Raw genomic sequence first — 22,375 nt, forward strand, 5'->3', positions numbered from 1 at the left:
ACATAGTACTTCTTGAGGACCCAGGTATACCACTCCCAGGCATATACCCAAAAGATGCTCCAACATATAACAAGGATGTTTATAGCAGCAACTCCATAAAAAAAAAAAAAAAAACAATAATATCAACCAACCAGACCCCAACCAAAGAGAACATTTGGATGAACCCATGGCTCCAGCTGCATATATAGCAAAGGATGGCCTTGTCGTGCCTGAACGAGAGGAGAAGCTCCTGGCCCTGTGAAGGCTCGATGCTCCAGTGTAGGGGAATGCCAGGAAAGGGAGGCTAGAAAAAAGTGGGTGGGTAGGGGAGCATCCTCATAGAAACGGGGAGAGAAGAGATGTGGTAGGGTTTTTAAGAGGGGAAACTGGGAAAGAGGATAACATTTGAAATGCAAATAAAAAAAATATCCAATTAAAAAAAGAAATAAAAAAATTCTCTGCATGGCCACCCAAAATATACCAAAGAGGCAGAATCCTTGATACTCACTTTTGGAAACACTGTTGCAGATCTGTCTGTGACAAAGTGATAATCCTTAGAATTTTTGCAAGACATGACTAAAAGGCATACACATATATGAACCTTTTAATTTTTTTCTATTTTTAAGTAAATCTTTTTATTTTGAAAGCCCTTTCCCAGAAAGAATTCTTTTAAAAGATAAATTTAAAGCTGTGCCTATGGCTTGGTGGTTAAGCATGTGCCAGCCATCTATAAGGAACACAGGTCAAATGCCCAGTAACCACATAAATATTAGGTGGGCATGGTGGTTCATGTTGTAATTTCAGCCTCAGAAGATAGAGACAAGATTCCCCAGAGCAAGCTGACTAGTAAGACTAGTCATATCAATGAGTTCTAAGTTTGATTGATTCATTGAATAATATTCTCAGAAAAATAAAGATATTTCTTGACATTACTTTGTTGTCCTCATGTGCACATACACATCCATGCTCCTGCATGCACACTCACTAGAAAGTGGTAAAGAATTACAAAGTTGGGCTTCCAACCAATGCAACATACATTAGGGATGCCCAGCTACCACAGAATGGCTCAAAACCAGCACATGTTGCCAGGGGAAGGTTACCTGGCCGTTCATGTGAAAAAGAGCAGGACCCTGGATACCATTCTCGGTGTCTGCTGTGTTTCTAGAAGCCTCAGTTTATTTGGTGTATCAGCCTTGCCTTCAGTAACAAGAGAATGGAAGTCTATATACTTTTAGAAGGTGGTTGTGTAAGAGTGAACTTTCCTGAGGTTGGGGCAAGAGGACCAGAGGCTGCCTCATGAGCTATACAAGCTGGGTCTACAAAGCATGTGGCATGAGATGCCGTGGCGTGCTACCACCCTGAGCTCACCTGGGGATTCTGAAACCCCACAATGCTAGTCTTGCAATTCCATTTCAAAGGCAAAGCCACTTAAATGTTTTTTTAACACTTTTTCCAAAGTCAATTCTGTTCTTTCTGGAAGTCTGAAGCAAGACTCTTGGTGATGCCAAATTGTTCTTAGATTTGTCTAGTCTGTTCTTGGGCTGGGTACCTAGTTACATCTCCAGACCTCTAGGCAGAGCTATTTCTTGCCCCTGGCCTTTGTGATTATCTCTTCCCTCCTCATAGGCTATTAGCCTGTTGTATCAGTGCTAAGGACTTCCGGTCTGAAGGTAACATTTTGATACTCCCCCCCAAAAAAACTTTCTATTTTCTGTAATGAACACATTTCATTTTTCCAAGAAAATAAAAATGTTTTTATTTCCATAGAGAAAGAATTAAAAAATCAAAACAAGCTTTTGAAGCTGCCCAGAGGCATCATACAATCTGTGGGTATTTCTCCCAAGATCATTGTTAACATGATGTAATAGCTCTTCCAAATTGTACTTCATCTTTGCAGACTAACATCCCTGGATAGTTGGAATAATATTCATGGGATGGAAGGGAGCATGTGGATTAGGGATTCATCCTACTATGCTTCTGTGTTACAATCATGTGACTCTGTAGACCAAAGGCAAACTCAGAAACCTTTGGCTTTACACATTAGGATGTTAGAAGTTTGTTGTTAAGCCTTGAATTTTCTTTACTAATGTAGAAGAATGTGCTGGGTATAGCTAAAAAGTAGACATTGGGAGACTTGAATTCTAATTCCTGAGACATCACCCTCTATGATCTAAATCATATCACCTATATGATCTAAATTCCAATTATCTTAACTATTAGATGAGGATTCCGTTCAACCGAAGACCCCATCTAGATTATATGGCTGTGCATCTAGCTAACTACGCAATCACAAATATAAAACAAGTCACTTGGAAAAATCTTGCAGAACTCAGAACTTACAAAAAGGGTCCGTCTTAGAACTTTAGGATTTCTAAATTGCTGTGTAGGAAGAGTGTGTAGCCTCCTTTAAGAAAGTTATTAAAGCACCTTCCCTTTTTTCAGCAATCACACACAACCCTGGAGTTGCATATTTCTGGGAAGAAAGCTGAAGGGTCGAGGGTCAGAGGATGTTGTGGAGTTTGGGCTCTTGATTTCAGTGCCCAGTTCAGATGCCGGTGGTGCACTCAGTTTATGGCAGCCCAAGCTGTGGTCCTTCATGCATACTCAGTCTCTCCACGCTTTGCCAGATGACTCTGGCTTGGAGTTTTGACAGTTGCTTTTTCTCTACAGCTTGGATGCCCTGATTTCCTGGAAAGCATACAATAAGGAAAACATTATTTTATTGAGTTTGTGAAGAGCTCATTTATTATAAATGTCAGAACCTTCCTCACAACCCCCAGTGACAATAAGCACAACCCTCCTTAGTAAGCTAATGCAATGGTTACCAAGAGCGCATCCTGTTTTCTTCAACAGCTGAATTAGAGAATTGGCAGACCCAGGTGTATATAATTTGAATAAAACTTTCCTAAAAATTCTTGTATTTTCTCCATTTCTCTCTTATCTACACTTGGGCATTGTGTTGTCTTTCATTCCACACCTTAGTTCTCCTTTCCACATCAAAGAAAGTGCTTGCTATTCAGTGTAAAATCCTCTCCCTTCCTCTGTTTTGTTTTTCCTCAATTATAAGCCATTCTGTGGATGATTAACTACCACTTCATTAAGCTGGGAATAACCACTTACAATCTGAGACTTATTCTGGTGAGTAATGTAATAACAAAACCTCTGTTTTTATATTATATTTTTCTTATAGAAAGAAAATTTGGGATACTATTCATCAGAAAGAATTTATCAAACATTGCCCTTTTGCTGTGCAACAATATTACTCCAATATTTCCCAAATCTGCCCTACAGGCAGAGCCTTGCCTATTCTAAGAGAGGGCTTTCCCAACAAGTTACAGTCCTGCTAACTAACTCTTGTACCATTAGTACCCTGTGCTTATTACTATACAACATTATGATAAATCTATGTGATGTAAGGAAGGTTCCCCCTTGGGAAGCTTTCCTTCATGAAAATTGCTCTTGTTATTCTTGGGTCTCCACACTCAGTGGAATTTTAGGATCAATTTATCAAGTTTATAAAATTATAATGTGTAATTGTTATGTACTCTGTTAATATAACTATGATTAAAATGGTATGTTATTTGCCCTTCTATTGTAGTGATAAAAGATTAAGACCAAGGTGACTTATAGAAGAAAGACTTTACCTGGGCTTATGCTTCTGGGGGTGAGGGGCAGGAATTGGAATCCATGACAGTGAATCAGAGAGAGAGAGAGAGAGAGAGAGAGAGAGAGAGAGAGAGAGAGAGAGAGACATCAGGTGTCAAACATGGCTCATGAACAGAAGCTTAGGGCTCATATCTTGAAATCCTAGCACAAAGCAGAGAGAATGAACTATGAGTGGAGTCCAAACTCCCGTAGCCTGTCCCCACCCCAAGGGTAATCATGGAAGTGATGTACTTCTTCCAACAAAGTCATACTTTCTAAACCTACGCAAACAGCATCACCAACTGGGGAACAAGTATCCAAATGTGTATCATGACCAGGAGAGACATTCCTATCCAAACCAACACAGATTGGATGAGAACCCATTGGGCATACACAAAGATTTTTAACAATTTTCTCAGCAGTCTGATGGGGCAATCAATATTGGTGGCAGTATTATGAGGCGGCCACTGTATATGCAACAGAGAATAAAGCAGTAAGTAGCCATAACTTATTCTATAACACCGCCATCCTGTGAACCATAATCTTTAGTATGAAAGAAGAAGGAAGCAATTAAGCTTGAGAAGGTTTTAATGAAACAGCTGCTTTGAAGTTAAATTCCTTGTGTTTATCCCTCAGTTGTATCTATGTATAAGTATGCATGTGCTTGTGGGTATTTAAGTAGTCCTAATTTTCAGATCATAATCTATATGTTAGAGATATGTCAAGGTTGATTGCCCATATGTTCATTAAAATTTTTGAAATTACAAAACATTAAACCAATGACAAACATCCCTAGCATCCAGAATAGTGTCTAAAATGAAGGCTTCTCAAAGGTATGACTAAGTTCTGCACAAGGACCAAGAAAAAAAACCAACCCACCACCACCAAAAAAATGCACAGACACTAGATGATTCCAGAATGGTTTGTCTTAACTAAAGTATCATGCCAAAATGAATCAACCTGAGGATGCTCCCTATGACCAAAATTAGGCAATTAAATATATTTGTCATAATTCTAACTCTTCATGTGTCACAATTAAATTCTGCTGCCAACTTGACACAAACTTAAAGTCCCTGGAAAGTCACGAACCTGGAAAGAAGAAGGCTCAGTTGACAAATTGAGTTCATTTGATTGGCCTGTTTGGCATGTATGCCGGGCCTTTTCTTGATTGATGTAGGAAGTCCAGTCTACTGTGGGTAGCACAACCCCTTAGCAAATGGGTCTGGCTTATATGAGAACCCTGGCTGCATAAACCACAGATGGTGAGCAGTGTTCCTTCGTGGTTTCAGTCCCAGCTTCCTGCGTGCTGTTAGATATGTGAGCTCTCAGGTTCCTGCTCTAGCTGCCATACCTGCCTCTTGCTGCGATGCCTCTCCACCATGATAGACTCTATTCCTTTGGATCAAAAATAAAACTCTTTCTTCTGTAAATTGCCTTGGTCATGGTGTTTTAAATCACAGCAACAGAAAAGTAACACACACAAGCTCCTACTGTGTTTTAGGAGGGAAAACTAGCTCAAATCATACAGTTAAATACTCATTCTTAATACTTCATCTCCCTATCTTGTTGTATTACGAAGAGGAAATGATCTGCCCCATTCCTGGATATGAAGGCTATTTTTTGTTCCTGCCCTAAAATAATTGGCATTGAGATTATTCATTCCCTGCACTGAAAATTTGCCACTTCCACTTAAAAGGTCGAATTTAGTGTCAAGGCCCCAGGGAGAAAAAGTCACAAAGGCTCTTCTCTTCCTTCCTTTAATCTCTAATCTTCTTTCTGAGTCCACCCCAACATGCCTTATTTCTCCTTGAGATTTCACTGAAACAATCTGTATTAAGGTTACAAGTAATTCCCATGTTATCAAATCCTGGTAGCTGGCTATTTATTCTAAGTTTGAGTCATTCCATGGAGACATTAGCAGGTGGCAGATCCCACCCTTGAGCCCAGGAATGTATTTATGGGAATCGCTTATTTAGCTGTTTGGGTGAGTATTCAGGTTAAGATTAGCCTCACATCACACAGCATGGTCTTTTTACTCTGAAGTATGGTACACTGGGTGTCATCTAAATTTCTCTCTGTTGTAACCAATTTCCCCTTAGATCTTATGCAAAGGCTTCAAAATAAAGGAAATGTTAACATCTAGAAACAAAAACCATTGTCCAACAGCCCTCAAAAGATGGTTCCTTTCATCCCTTGCCACTATAACTCAGATCGACTCCTAAATCCCCTCTTTGTCATGATCTTGTTGTAACAAAACTCCATCACTGATCTTAAAAACACCCTTTTGATTTGCCCATAGGCTCTGTCCACTTATCTTATAATCTCTTCTATCTCTACTGTATCTCTTCTCTTTCTAATATAACACTGCCACACAGAGTTAATCTCCACACCAAAGGGGTAATTGACACCCTTTGTTTATTGCTATTCATTCTTGTCTGTGATAAAAATACCACAAGCTGATCACAGCCACTCTTTCCTCATCCTGAACATATGAGGAGTACATTTCCCTGCTATCCCTTTCAGGTGACATGAGCAGAAATATTGTGGTCCACTCTTAGGAATCACCCATTAATACATCCCAGTCAGCTTCTTCCAGCTTCTTCCTCTCAGGGGCTGGCTTGAAATGATGACCCTATGGGAACAAATGTCAATTTGCCATCAGACCTGAATTCATGGAAAACTGAGGCTACAGCAGATGATCTGAAAACTGTCCTTGCCAGAAGAATGAAGAATATATTTTTATTGAAGCCACTGATTTTTAGGAGTCTTGTTGCTTAACATTATCCCTAATTGACAAGGATGGACAGATAAACGTGAGTGCCATAATAAACACCTGGATTTATGGCATTAGTGTGATCCTTACACTAAACTGGGAAAGAGCTGATGATCAAAAATTAGAAATGTACAGGTTCTATGTTAACTGTTGGGATTCTGTAAACCCCACCCCTCAGTTACCTAGCAACAGCCAGGTATACCCCACCCCTCAATTACCCAGCAGTGGCCAGGTATGCTCGGCCCCAGTGACCTGACACTATAAAAGGAGCTGCTTGACCCCTCCTCTCTCTCTTGGCCTCTCTTGCTCTTGTGCTCTTGCAGCTTTGCTCTCCCTCTTCCCTTCCCTTCCCCCCTCTCTCCCACTTGCTCATGGCCTGCCTCTACTCCTCTACTTCTCTCTCTCTCTCTCTCTCTCTCTCTCTCTCTCTCTCTCTCTCTCTCTCTCTCTCTCTCTCGCTCTCTGCCTCTGCTACCCTCTTAACTCTCCCATGATGTGAATAAACTCTATTCCATACTATACCGGTGTGTGGCTGGTCCCTCAGGGAAGGGATTCCCAACATGGACCCCCCAGAGGCATCTCCCTTGCCCTCAGGCCTTGCCGCACCTCCATGGGCCATATGTCCCCCCACTCTCTTCATCCTTCCCCTAACATTGGTGCTGTGACTCGGATCCTTATCCTTTCACAACATTGGTGCCCTGTGACTCTTCCTTTCAGTGACTTTTCCTTTCATTGGTGCCCCGTCATCTTTTCCTTACATTAACCACAAAGGATTGATGTAGGAAGTCCAGTCTTCTTATATGCTAACCTAGAGAACATACTAAGAACTCCCAGATTCCATGAAATAAACAGACAAGAAATAAACATACTAAAGTATGTTGGCTCCTATCTGTCACTCGTAGCCAGCTATTATAAGAAAGAAATGGCAGAGGATGGCATTGTCTGGTATCAATAGGAGGAAAAGCCCATGGTCCTAGGAAGGTTCCTTTCTCCAGTGTAAAAGAATTCCAGGGTGGTGAGGTGGGAGTGGGTGGGTGAGAGGAGGAACATTCTCACAAAAGCAGAGGGACAGGGAATGGGAGAGGGGGAAACCAGGAAAGGGGCTAACATTTGAAATGCAAATGTATGGAATATCCAATAAAAAGGGGAAAAAAGAAAAAGAAAGAAATGGAATTAATAAGAACTGGCTAGTGGGCTGGATTATCAATTGAAGTAGAAAAAATCAGGAAAGCCAAAATTTAAATTAAATTAAATTTAAATTAAAAAAACTTCCAAGATTTCTCAGGGTTGAGGAAGCTAATGATTTCTGTACATCAAATAACTAAAGATAAGATATTTAGGCCAAAAATGAAAGGAAATCCAGCCCCTTGACACAGATGACATCAAGGGTGTTGGTTTTGTTAGAGTTTGTCTCCGTACATCAATGGGGATTAGATGTTGGTGAGTTAGACCAAGGAAACACAGCCTACAGAAGGCCTAGAACATAATTTGTGGTCTTTTTAGCAGTGTGTGAAATTGGGAAAGTAGGTCAGCGCTCAGTGAAGATTTCAAGAAAACCATAGTGCCCAAGAAACCACAAGACTGACTGTGTAAAATTGCCTGCATACTGCAGAAAACAGGTTCTGAAAAATGCCAACACCTTATAATATACTCCCCGAGATCCACCTCCCAGACCATAGTACCAGTGGTTCTCAACCTTCAGGGGCCAAACCACCCTTTCATATTGGTTGCCTAAGATCACTGGAAAACATAGATATTTACATTACAATTCATGTAACAGTAGCAAAAGCACAGTTATTGCCCAGGGCCATGCAGAAACAAGAACAACCAGCCAAAGAACTTGTGGAATGCAGGTCACTGGTCAGCACAATTAGGATGGGTGTGTCTTTGACAGGCATCGTCTGAGAACTGAGTGTCCTGAGAGCTTTATGCTGTTATGGAGTTCTGCTCTGCTTACTGCCCTCACAGCCCTCTTAATCTAAGTGTATGAGAACTACTGGGACTTCCCCTCTTCCAGGCTTTGCTGCTGGAGCAGGTTAATAATTCAATAATTAATCATTTCACCACCCTAGGAAAGAACTTAGAAATCTAGATTGTCAGCGATGACTACCAACCTTAGAAAGAATTTGAAAAACTAAAATTGTTAGTGAAGCTAGATTGAGGTGTTTCTGCTACTGGCTTCAATGTAGAAAATCTTAAGAAGCTCAAGAAGGCACACTCAGTTATGCTAGGGACTTTTTAAGGTCATGGAACAGGAGTAATGCCAATACTGGCTGCCATGGTGCTCACTGAGGCTGGACTGGTTATGACCAATTTCTTGTACCCATTTACTACCCTCAGCTTCCTGATATGATTGCTGATGATTGTAGATGTGAAAATATTGGGGAACATATTGGGTTTTTAAATAATTATTCACTAAAAGAAAAATGGAATATACTCACATTGTAATTCGGTACTGCTTGAAAGATTTTGCTGGAATATATAAACTAAGAAAAGAAAAAAAAAATCAACTGACTGTTGGAGCTTGCTCCATCCATCAGCTGTGTGTATATATATGCATATATGCATATGTGTATATGTGTGTATGTATGTATGTGCATATTTTTGTATGTGTATGTATGCATATGTGCACGTATATGCATCCCTGTGTATATGAATGTATGTGCATATGTGTAAATATGTATATACATATATGTGCATATGTATATTTGTATATGTGTATATATGTACATATGCATATATGTTCACATATATGTACATGTGTTTATGTATATTGTATTCTTGTCTATGGGCGAAATGCTTGGAACCTGCTTGTTGAAACTTTGCTTCATCCATTTAATGTGTGTGAATGTGTATATGGCTATTCATTTGTCTGTCTGTAAGTTTATATGTATGTATATATGTTTGTAAGTATGTGTGTGTACATACGAAGTTATTAGAGTCTGCTTTTGTTTCATCTACTCAGTGTGTGGGTATATTTGTGTATACATGACTTTTCTCTCTTTCCTTTTCTTTCTTGCCAGGCCCTAAAGAGTTAGAAGAGTTCAAACTGTCTTGCTGGCAACAGGAAGTGCTGGCCCTGATGAATCAAGCTTTGTTCTCTTAGAGAAAAGTCTGCTGAATGATTTCTTTAATTGCTGACCATCAACAGCATCCGCTCTGTTTTTACCTCCGGCACTGACCCCTGTCAGCTGCTATCGGCATTGATCCTGATTGCCAGCATCATACCTCACTGCCTGCTTCAGTTTACTCGGTGATATCAAAGATGGCCTTTAACATTTTTGACAAGTTACTAGTAGCAACAAAAATAATTTTATGGTCGGGGGTCATTACAACATGAGGAACTGAATTAAAGGGTCACAGCATTAGGAAGGTTTAGAACCAATGGTCTAGGGCTCGGAATTCTTTACAATTAATCCCACCTGTTTCTGCTTCTGTGTTACTGGGCTAAAACGCTAACCAAAAAGAACTTGGAGAAGTAAATGTTTATTTGGCATATAGCTTACAGTCCATCACTGAGGAAAACCAAGGCAGAAGAAGCTCTAGGCAGGAAGCTGGAGGCAGGACCTGAAGCAGAGACCATGAAGGAAGGCTGCTTACTGGATTTCTCTCTCTGAATTACTTTACTATCTAGAAAGGTCAGGCCCACCTGCCTGGGGGATGTCACACCCACAGTGGGCTAGGGTCTCCCAAATCCATTAGAAATAAAGAAAATGCCTCAGAGATGTTGACACAGCCAGACTAATGGAAGGAATTATTTAAATGAGGTTAGTTGAGATTTAATTGAAATTCTCTCTTTCCAGGTATTTGTAGTCTGTGTCAAGTTGAGAAAAATTAAGCAACACATTTCACCAACACAATTTTACCAATCCACTGTGGAGTAGGGACTATTTTCAGAGTCTATTGTGGTACCTTGTTTATTTTTTTAAGTGAATAAACCCTGATAACTTACCTTTTAGTTCAAAATTTGTTAGACCTTAAAGAACAATATGCGGACCTTATGAAAAGTTTTAAGTACAATATAGAGACCCAAGATTTTGAAATCAATACAATAATGAAGAAGGGGAAATCTATTTCTTCCCTGAGGAATTTGTGAATGTTTAAGGTAGGGAATGCTGATCATAGGAACCTTATTTGTGAAATGCTAGCTGTCCACCAAATACCTATTCTTTTCTTCTGAGACACAGACCTTACTTCTCAGCTTCGCATGTAAGAAAATGGCTAAGTTTTCTTCAATGGACTATGAGCACATGCCACTTTACCCTTGACTCATGTTGTCCCCAGCATGTCCTTATTGGCTGACTGAAGTCGTAAGGCCTCAAATCCATTAGATAACAGATGTTGGAGAAAGCATCATTACTTCCTGAGCCCTTAGATGACCGTGGAAGAAATAAGAATCCCCATCAGTCCAGATCGTCTTATAATGACTTCTTGTCAGAAGTTTGAGATTTTTAATTTCAGTTGGCATATCCTAATGTGTCATATTAAAAGGTGACAAAGCCTTGCTTTGTGTTACCTTCGACCCCTTTCAATAAAGGTCAAAGTTGATACACAGAATTCAAGATCTCTAGAGTGTCCTGGATGGCATGTGGCTTGGGTCTGGGTGCACAGTCTCTTTTCATGAGTCTTTAATAAACACAATCGTAGTCTTGATTCTCCTGCTCCACCGTCCTTCCTTTTCTCTCTTCTCCGGTGCCCCTCTGTTGTACTCTGATAAAACTCCAACTCTGGCTTCACCCAGCTCTGCTTCCTCCCACACTCACAGACTCCTGTGGTTTAGCTTCCACTTTCAATTCAAGTCTGCTGATCTAAAAATAAGATCATAGTACAATCCCAGGAACCACACTGCAGTTTCAGACTGCATCCATTGGCCTAGTCTTTCACACAGCTATTTCATCCTTTCTCTTCTCTCAAGACTCCCCAACTGCTTCCCCTCCCTCCTCCCTGCCTCCTCCCCTCTTCTGATGAGTTTAAATTCCACTTACATCAAAAAAAAAAAAAAATAGACAGGATCAAGAGAGAATTTTCATTAGCTCTACCTCCTGCGCTGCCCACCTGCACCTGTTCCTGTGCAGTTCGCCTCCCCTCCTGGGTGAATTGTCTGTGCCACATTCTAAAGCCAAAGCCTCCATATGTGCACTGGGAACCATTTCCTCCTTAAGGTGCTTCCTCCAACTGCTCTGTCCTCTCTCTCCTACATCATCACATCCCGAGACATATCCAGATTAAAAATAAAGAGCCAAAAAAAAAAAATTGGCTTGAGTATATGTTACTCCCCAACTTCCATCCATTTACTGGATTTCTGAGGTATATTCCTGAAGGTAGCTGTTCACACTCTTTTGTCTTCTTTTCTACAATCTTATTTGTTCTTGAGCCTACCCCCAGGCACCTCTTCCTGCTATCACTGAGGCACTGAGTATCAAGATCACCAATGATTTTCACATTACCAAATCCAGATGGCCAGGTACTTATTAGTTCTTCTCTCATTCACCACATCAGCTGCACATTGTTCGTTCTATCTTGTGCTGTTTTATTCTCCATTCTCTTACAGACTTTAATTTTTTCTTAGTGTTCCACCCTTTTCACTAATCACTCCTTCTTGTCATCTAGTGACCTTTGAAGTGTCGGAGAACTCTAGACCTTGTCCTTCAAATCTGTACTTTGCAAACCGCATTTATTCTCTAGATTTTGTCAGAGTTCGTAGCTTCTTACAAATGTCTGTACAGATGGAGCTCAGATCCCTGTTTCGAAGCCAGGCATCTCTGTTAATTTCGGGCTTACCTAGCCAACTACCTTCTTGACATCCCTACTTAGATGTCTAGTGGTTATTTCAAAACTGGCAATCTAAAATATGAAACCACTAAATGTCTTCGCATTCAAGCCAGCTCAATACAAATGGCTCATTTTAATCATTTAAGGGCCAACCTCCATTAGGCTTCACCATCCCCCTTTCTAAAGCCCTACAGCCAGTGCATCAAAACATCCAGGTTCATTTGTATCATGCTATGCCCAGAATCTGACACTTCTCACCACCTCCATCATCATGGTCTCTCACCTCAATACTGCAGTTGTGTCCCTGTGGCCCAAACTACTCATCCCTCCCCACTCTCCTATGAGGGCTCTTTCCTTCTTTCACAGAAGAATGACTTTTCCTTGGGATACCTGGTCTGCAGATGCAGGTGATGCTTCCAGACATTTCTTGCAACTTAGTATAGTCACTGGGGATTTCTAGAACCCCCTTAAAAGATAGATCAGAGGGGCCACTTTCATTGCTGTTCAACTACATTTCCTTCCACCCTGTTCTCCAGCATCATGGCAACATCTTAGGCCACCAAGGACCTTCTTGTGTCAACTCTTTTCTATCTACATTTGTGTGAGGATTGAGTTGGGAAGGCTTTCAGTCCCCAGGGCCCTTGGTAAAGCACAGCTTCTACCCATCTCTGGTGTACAGACACTGTCATTTGGGCTGCACTAACTTGTTTGCTTTCTAACTCATCCCTACTTAGCTTTTACTATCGTATCAGCCAGAAGGACCACTTGATTCTTGTGTTTCTAAGTTGAACAGTTGTACTCGTTAATTTTTATGTGTAAATGTTTCATTTTCATCGATGAGTCTTTTATTTAAAAGGTTTAACCTGAGCACTTAAATACCTTTGTCTCTGTCCTCAGTGTCATAGTTAGGGTTTTACTGCTGTGAACAAGCACCATGACCAAAGGCAACTCTTAAAAGGACAACATTTAATTGGGGCTGCCTTACAGGTTCAGAGGTTCATTTAGTCCATTATCATCAAAGTGGGAACATGATAGCATCCAGGCAGACATGGTGCAGGAGGAGCTGAGAGTTTTACATCTTCATCTGAAGGCTGCTAGCAGAATACCAGCTTCCAGGCAGCTAGGATGAGGGTCTTAAAGCCCCTGCCCACAGATAAACCTACTCCAACAGGGCCAAACCTACTGCAACAGGGCCATACCTTCTAATAGTGCCACTCCCTGAGCTGAGCATATATAAACCATCACACTCGGAGTCCTCTTTTTCCTCTTCTTACTGTTTCTATTGTGTTCCCATCTCAAGTGTTTAGATGGTTCTGTGTGTCCATCTTCTGTCGTTCTCTGCCCACTCTTCACCAGTTCTTTCTATTCTGGATGGCATGGCTCACTCCTGACAGTAGAGCTCTACTTGCTTAACAAGCCCTCAGCTTTGTTATCCTGTAACTCATTCTCTCACCTATTTAAGATGGCTCCTGGGGTGTCTGTCATCCTATCCACCAGCACATTCTAATTACTTTGTAGAAACTAGGATTATCACTTTTCTTTTGAGAAAGCAATTTCTTGACCTATACTGGGCACAGATATTCACTGAGTTATGGTGGATTTAAGCCAGAGATTCAAGACAAAGTTTGGCTTAGGGGGGCTTTAGTTATGTTTTCCAGATGATTTGCACCAAGACTCTAAGCCCATTCCAAAACACCCACAGTCAAAATTATATTTGGTTAATATAAAGTTAGTTTCAAATACCAATGTTCTTAGTTCCTTTCCCCACCCCACTTCCACCCACCACCCAGCTGCATGGTTTTCCTTCTAAACAAAAAGGATAAAGCTTCTACCTGCAGGACAACAAACAACACAGGTCACAGTTCCCACCTCTGCTGTCATATATGCTCTTGCTTTACTAATTCATATTAACCTGGTTCTGAAAGAAAGCGTTTGCAAAGTGGCTTAGGGTATTTTGGTTCTCCAAAATTTGGAAAGAAATACTCAATAGCTAGGAAGGCATTTTGAAGCCCCCAAAATGAGTTTTTAGCATTGCATCATGGGCATCAGGGAAATTCAATTCCTTTCGTAACTTTTCATATCTATGGCTTCTCATCTCCACCAGATGACTTTGCAAAGCCATATGACTCATTCTGGAAGAGCTGTTTGCTTTGGATCAGAATCCAAGTCTGTTTTCTTTTGAAATGTTTGTGCAGGAAAACCAGGCCTTGAAGATAGGCAGAGATAACTGCAGATAAATTAATAATTCTGAGGAAAACAATCTAGCCTGGTGCCAAGGAACAACGACTCGATACAACAGGAAGGTTAATCACATTGTTTAGTCGGAAAACGCGCTATTTACAAGTCACTAATGGCATCGATCTGAACCATTGTCAGTTCAAGTTACGTTCATATTCTTCAAGGTGAACAGTTCATAAAATATTTGTGGAGAGTACAGTAGTGCCTGTTACATATTTATGTCCAATCTTTATTAGAAGAAAACACTGTTGTTTCCATTTTGACTTTATATTGTTTTATGATTTCAAAGACAAAGTTTTGAAAAACACCAATAAAAGACACTCTGACTGAAACCCCAGGACTTTCTGCTGATCAGTGTATCTGAGATTAATAATCAATGTAAAGCTGTTCCATTTGCTTGTTTGTTTATGGGTGCATGCCAGTGTGGATGTGTATACATGTGTGTATGCGCACATGGAGAGCCAGCCATTCACACAGAGTGTCCTGTCCTCACTCACTAAATATTTTTAAAGTTATAGTCTCTCCCTCTACCTGAAGCTTGTCTAACGACTAGATTGGTTGGTTGGTCAGCGAGCTGTAGGTATCTGGCTGTCTCTGCCACCTCCCAGTAAGGGGAGAATAAATGTGAGGCACATGTCTGGATTTTTACAGGAGTACTGGGAATCCAGCCCTCAGGGCCACATGCTCGAGTGGCAATCACTTTACTAACAGAGTCGTCTCCCCAGAGCCCATCTTGTGTTTCATTCAACAGTATCTTAGAGCACATATTTATCTAGCAACAGCAGTCGTTTTACTAGGTACTACATTTACAACGGTGGGGGAGGGGCTAAGGCTTCATTTTGTGGAGATTGTGATCTGATTCACTTAAGGAAAGTGTTTAAAAAAACTGAAGATGGACTGGTGCTTTGTTCACATCAGCATCAGCAGCATGTGAGTTTAATGAGATGAAGGGAACAATGGACACAAGAACCCGAAGATTAATCAGCAGGACCTCTTACCCTGCAGCTGTAGTGATAGGGTGGTATATGGGTGTGTATATCTAAGCTCAATCTCCCCCAAAACAATGGTTGCCATATGCTGTTGTGGCTAAAGACATCTGAACAAGATAAATACATGTTTTAAGACACAGGTCCTTGCTTTGATTGCTGTGCTCAAAAATGTTGAGACTGTTGTAAAACTAGAAGTGCATGCATGTGTGCACATATGCCCATACCCTGAAGAGTTTGATACTTTCCTTTATCTAAAGCAAATCAGACATCTGTTCTCAGCAAGGCTGTCTTGTTGAGAAATGAGCCTGCAAGATGAAACATTTTCTGTAAAGTGTCCACATGCTCTGATGGCATGGGGGTTCCTCTCAGTTTTTTAGAAAACCAGAAAGGAAATAACGATTGACCTGAACACACTTACATTTTCCTGGGGTTTGTTTGTCCACCTAATAGGTAATTTCTAACTGTCAACTCAGAACTTGGTACATGTAATGTACTGTGCTGCACTAGCAGAATTTGGACAGTTCTGTTCTGTCTCAGGAATTCCAGAAAGATCGTATTCTTACTCCTAGACCTCGATTACACAGAGCAGAGGCAGAAACACACACACACACACACACACACACACACACACACACACACTCACTCACTCACTCACTCAAAGGCTAACCCTAATTCCTTTCTGACAATCATGAAACACCATGTCCTTAGGGTTGTCTGGAGACTCTGACAAGAACTTTCCAGACCATAGTCATGTTCTTGATCATCAGACGGCGTGGTTGCCAGCTCAGGTCAACACAGGGCATGTAAAATGCTAAGCATAGCATGTGACCTAGTTCATGATAAAGAGCACCCATCGACAAGACAGAGTTGTAACATCAGCAAAAGCTGCTCATAGATCTGTGGCATTGCCCTGCCATAGCTACCCTTTCATGTCCCACTTTCTTCACATTTTAAAAATTATATTCTCTTTGGGTCTGTGGGTGTATCATGGGAATTCTCTACTTTATGGCTAATATCCAGTCACGAATGAGTACATACCATCATACCATGCTTATCCTTTTTGGACTGGGTTACCTCACTCCGGAAGATACTTTGTAGTTTGTTTGCAAAATTCATGATGGCCTTTTTTGCAATAGCTGCATAGTATTACACTGTGTAAATGAACCACGTTGTCTTCAGGGAATTAGATGGGAGGAGGGAGGAGAATGAGGAATGCCAGGGAAAGACAAGAGAGAGGCCCAGAAGGACAGGAGAATAAACAGAAATCTACAGCTGCAGGGGGTGGGGGAAGGAGAGGAGAAATCTTAGAATGTCCCAGAGACCTGGGATAAGGGGGGCTCCCAGGAGTCAATGTGAATGATCTTAACTGAGATGCCTAACAGTGGGCGTATGGAACCTGAAGAGACCACCGCCCAAAGCCAGTCAAGAACTTCAGTGGAGGGATAAGGACATCAACCCACCCATATAACTTTTGCCCCAAAATTTGTCCTGTCTAAAAGAAATGCAAGGATGAAGCAAAGACTGGAGGGAATAGCCAACCAATATCTGGCCCAACTTGAAACCCATCCCATGGACAAGCACCAGTCCCTGGCACTATTAATGATGCTCTGTTATGCTTAGGGACAGAAGCCCAGAATAACTGTCCTCTGAGAGGCTTTACCCAGCAGTTGACTGAAACAGATAAAGATATCCACAGCTAAACATTATGTAGGAGTTGGGGACATTTATGGAAGAGTTGGGGGAAGGAATAAGCCCCTGAAGGGGGTGAGAACCCCAAAGGAAGACCAACAGAGTTAACAAATCTGAATCCTTGGGAGTGCTCAGAGTCTGAGCCACCAAAATATACGGGCTGGAATGAGTCCCCTGGCACATATGTAACAAATAGGCAGATCTCACCGATGCCCTGCTTTATTGATGTTTTGGAAACAACATCAGGTTGGACCTCCTTGGCATGTTTCAATACACGAAGAGATTGGTCAAAATTGGTCCGGGGATCACAGCTTTCCTCTGTGATTCTGGAACAGTCTCTACATTGTGTGCATACACATCTAGTCCAGACAGGTCTCGGGAGTCTGGGGTGAGGCATTCCATGAGGATTTTTGGATTCCTTTCCTTCAAGCATGACACAGTCTTGGCAATGTGCTCAGTTCCCCAGTCGACCACATCATCTCAATCCACCAATGTCAGGACTACATAATCCAGAGCCTGCTCAACAATCGCTTTGGCCATATTGCCGGGCTCATTAGCATCCAATGGAGGGGGACTTGCGGTCTTAGAACAAAATCTGCAACCTCTTGTGCATGTTTCTCTCATCAACATGAGCATGGCTGTGGCGAACTCCCCACATCCCCACCACTCTCCAAAGTATGGGCCCTCCTCACATACTGTGTGGAGATTTAAATTCCACAATGTATTTTTCAGTTTATTGTGATTTTTACCCATGGGTATCTTTGTCTTTAACCACAAAGGTAGTCTTAACCTTTCTCCTTTCTGGTGCTTTAAGTTTTCTTAATATTCATCCCAGGTACTCTTGTCTGGAACCCCAGCCTGCAAGCTGCATCCCAGCAGCGTAGAGCCATACCCTCGTTTAGGTCTTAGAAGGGTCAAGGGACTGAAGGAACTGAAGTCAATTTCAACAGATATATCTACAACACAACTGTGTTTCTGCACCTCAGGGATCATTGTAGAAAAGGAGTCAAAAACAAAAACAGCAACAACGAAAAACCAACCAAACAAACAAACAAAAAGTGTAAGAGCGAGAGGGACAGGAATTTTTGCTATGTAAATGTATCTCCTGGAAATGTCAGAAAAGCTAAACCAACAGGTCTAACCAACATGACTGCCTAGACATGGCCTGAACAAGAAAGACACAAATAGACAAACTAATGTGGAAGGGAAAGGATCAGGTAATTAAGGAATGCTGAGAGCAGGAAAAATGGTCTTATCCAAGGAAGAGCACACCAAATGGTCTACAAGTTACCTACAAGTAACATCCTAAGGGCCAAACAGATTGTATTTATATGTTTAGGGATATGTGAGACCATGAGTTTGAAAGAGAGCTGGTACATGGCAGGGGGTGGAAGAGAAGAAAGGAAGTGATGTAATATATTATAGTCTAAAAATATAGTTAAACCTATATTTCATGAGTGCTTGTTATAAAAATAATTCTGATTGGAATCATTATAATAGATTCCTTGTGCTTAGAGTCTTATTTTTTTAAAAGGTTAATTAATTCTCTCAAATGTTCAAATATATAATGTGCTGTCTCTTGTTTCCTCCCTATCCTTGTTATCATCTCTTATCCTCTTGTTCTTATTTATAAAAACATTAAAAGTTAATACATCATATGTAGGGGTTCTGGATTCTGTACCCCTCTGCCTACCTGAAAGGATTTTCCAAAAGTTTGTGCATTAAAACATCTGTCCCTTTGGAGACTCCATTCTTCACATGTAAATGCATTTTTTTTCTTTGTTCTGACCTCTGACCTGGTCAAACTATCTGGCTAACAACAATTAGGAAGGATGTAGTTAGCTGGTGAAATTCCCACCTCTGCTTCCTCACTACCAGCTTCTGTTACTGGTACTATGCTGAAACTGTCCCCAAAAGGGAGCCAGTGACCTCTGGCACTCATGAACAATGGTGACAACTGTATATCCACTCTCTTGCTTGTCACTGTTCTTCTCTTGACTAGGTTTCACTGAATGCCCATGGGTCCTCAGTCTATGTACCAGATTTTCAATTTGTAATTTTCAAGTAGATAGACAGACATGCTTCCAAACCTCATAGGGCTTTTTACTTAGTAGAGGAGACAGATATAAAGCAAATATAATATGTTTGGAGATATTTTAGGAGCACATAGATCCCTTGTTTGAATTTGTGGCATTGAGAGATACTTCCTGAAGCAGGTAGCACTTAACCTAAAACTTACAAAGTGAATAGAAGTTAGCTTGGGGAGAGAAGAATGTTCCCAAAGGAAGCAAATAGATTGAAAGGGCAAAATATTCATGAATAAGATTAGTACATTTACTAAAAACTGAGGACAGATTTAGTCTTTTATTAAATTAAATGATGATTATACCAGGAGATCACAGAATTCTTGGATAGATGATGGAGTGTGCTCCCCCCTCTCTTTCACACACACACACACACACACACACACACACACACACACACACACACACACACACACACACATTTTCCTTAAACTTTTGGCTCAAGGATAGTGCTGAGTGTGAGTATTGTTTGGATTTCTGGTGTCAGGATTTATTCTTTTACAAGTACTGTTCTTCCCCGGACTTATTATTCTCACCACAGCATCCACCAGTCAGCCTCTTGTGCCACCCCTCTGCCATATTGCAACACTCCCATTTTTCTTCACACAAGGAGACCCCAAGCAACTGACTCCTAATATTCCCACAGTCACTTATAGTATCTAACAGCAGAAAATACAAGAGTATGTTGTGAGGTCTTTGTACTGGAAATTAGGTGGACTTTAATTGGAAAATGTTCTTTCTTCAAACAAAGGAAACCACTATACAGTGGAAAATATGAGTACCTGAGAACATGCTATCGGACTGATGAGATAGCCCTTTGAATGCCCAGCTGAAGTACCAGATTAGATCTGACACTCTGAACGAATGATATTACATGCTACCCTAAAGCAATGGCCACTGAATGGCATCACATCCCAGTCACTAGAGTACAGCTTTATACAGCAAGGAAAAGAAGCAGGGTTGGGTTTGCTTACCACACACTGATTCATTAACACTCAGTGAGCAGACAGCACAGTATCCTGCTGGGAAATCTGTGCTGCCCAGTCTCCATTCTCAGACAAGGACTCATTCTCTCATGTGTCCTGTCTTCCTTCCTCTGGGTCGTTTCCTAGTCTTCAATACATCATAAACTTCCTCAAACCAATCTTTTGTCTTGAAGTATTTGGGAGAGACCTAAACTAACAAGCAAGGGTAATCCTAACACACATCTCACAAGACTGATAGGAGAGTGGGGTGAGATGAGCTACCCGGGCCACATCTGATTTAGAATAAGCATTCGGTCAATGTCAGCTGTCATCTTTGTCATCATTGTCTTCTTGCAAGCAGCTGACACAGGGCTGATTCCAAGTCCTAAGAGAGCTACTATTAACACACACCTCCATTGCTTCCCTTTACAAAGCAAATTGTTGTAATATTAACATTGTAACTTCTTGCTTACCTTGCAGCTGAGTACTGAGATACTTTCCATGTATGCATTATTTCAGTCTCCCTGACCTTGACAGATTACAATAATTAGAAACATAATTATAACCCAAATAATTATAGGCAACATATGTTTGTAGAGAACAGAGGGCTAAATGGGTCAATTGGTGTTTAGACAGTATGGAGCTGATACAGCTATTCGGCATGGGCCAAGAAGCCTGATGCTGGACATCAATAAAAGGACAGTGAGTCAGCACAAAACGATTGATACTGCATTGGTGTAGTCTTTTATATAATTATTCCTGTAGAATGCCACTTTATATGGGTCTTGTATAAAAAGGCCTGTGGTCAGAGACCTTAGTGTGGGCCTTTGTCAGCCTCCATCTGTGTATTTGTCTATAGGCTTATGTGCCAATCTCCATATGTGCCTCTGTTCACACATCTGCCTATGTGCAGCTTGTACGTGCTTGGGACTTGTCATCATAATCCTGCCTCGTGGCCTTCAGTTGAAGAGAATAAAGTGTGTCTCATTTGCCCATTGGTTCTTGCAGTCTCTTCAGCCTCCCAGACTCCTGTCACCCCCGCCCTGCATTTCCAGGCATCAAAGCTCGAACCTCACAATGTTGAGCTATTTCTATGAACTAGGAGAGTCTATTGAGTTCTTTGCATGTTTGTAACAATGAAGATTGTTTTCACTTTGTAGCTGAGAAAATGTGCTCAGAGGCTTTAATTCTTCAGAATAACAAAACACTGTCCTTAATGGGAGCAGAAAACTATCATCTGTTCAAATGAGTTCACAGGAAATTCAACCCTGAGACAACAGTTTTAAGGAACAAGAAGACATGAGACATGATCTAAAATAGAAAGAGTAAAGTATAGATTTCTGCTTATGCTAAAACATTCTCTGTGATCTAAACAGATTCAGGGACTTAGTTTCAACCAGAGTGGTTATGGGAAAGGGAAGTTCTTGTAAAAGCTGAACTATCGGCAGAAAAAAATAAGGCAACTTAGGGTTGAGCATGACTATTTTTTTTTCTTTTGTTTTGTTTTCTTTTTCTTTTTTTTTTTTTTCTTGGACTTTGTACAGTCCGTGAGTTGTTTCTGGGGCAGTGCAAGCCTCTGGGGTTAGCATCCCACTATCAGTGACTGCATATTATGTCTGTTCTTTTGTGACTGAGTTATCTCACTCAGGATGATATTTTCTAGATGCAGCCATTTTCTTAAGAATTTGGCTAAGTCATTGTTTCTGGTGGCTGAGTAGTATTCCATTGTGTAAATGTACCACAATTTTTGTATCCATTCATCTTCTGAAGGGCATCTGGGTTCTTTCCAGCTTCTGGCTATTATAAATAGAGCTGCTATGAACACCAAGAACACATTGAAAAATTCCGGGTTGTACCCTGTATTACATGTACTGTCTGCTCATTGTTAAAAAAAAAATCTTTACACACCAAGAAAACTTTGACTATTTCCAGGTTGCATCTTGTTTTACATGTACTTTTTGCTCATTGTAACTGGTAAGATCTTGATCACACTATCAAACCTTTAAAAAAAAAAAAAAAGTACTGACAAAAATGTATTATATACTTTTATGCAAAAAATGCTTAAAATCTGTACATTTATCTTTGTTCTTTAAAATAAAGTTGTAAAAAAATAAAAAATAAAAAAATTTAAAAAATTAAAAATATATAAAAAAATAAATCTCTAATAGCAATATTGGACAGAGACTGTGAATTCCAAAGTATCATTAAAGCTATGCTTCTTGGTCTGGAGAGATGGCTCAG

The 22,375-nt window shown here is 40.7% G+C and overlaps 1 pseudogene across 1 annotated transcript; it reads right to left on the minus strand.

Annotated features, from left to right (window-relative positions):
• Positions 1 to 2,548: 2,548 nt before the first annotated feature.
• Positions 2,549 to 17,925, minus strand: LOC308417800 (lipoyl synthase, mitochondrial-like; annotated as a pseudogene). Its single transcript has 2 exons — positions 17,293 to 17,925; positions 2,549 to 2,667 (listed from the first exon to the last, which is right to left on the minus strand). The product of its transcript is annotated as a lipoyl synthase, mitochondrial-like (transcript).
• Positions 17,926 to 22,375: the final 4,450 nt, after the last annotated feature.

The sequence above is a fragment of the Micromys minutus genome (genome assembly GCF_963924665.1).
Source record: "Micromys minutus genome assembly, chromosome: 1".
Classification (NCBI taxonomy): domain Eukaryota; kingdom Metazoa; phylum Chordata; class Mammalia; order Rodentia; family Muridae; genus Micromys; species Micromys minutus.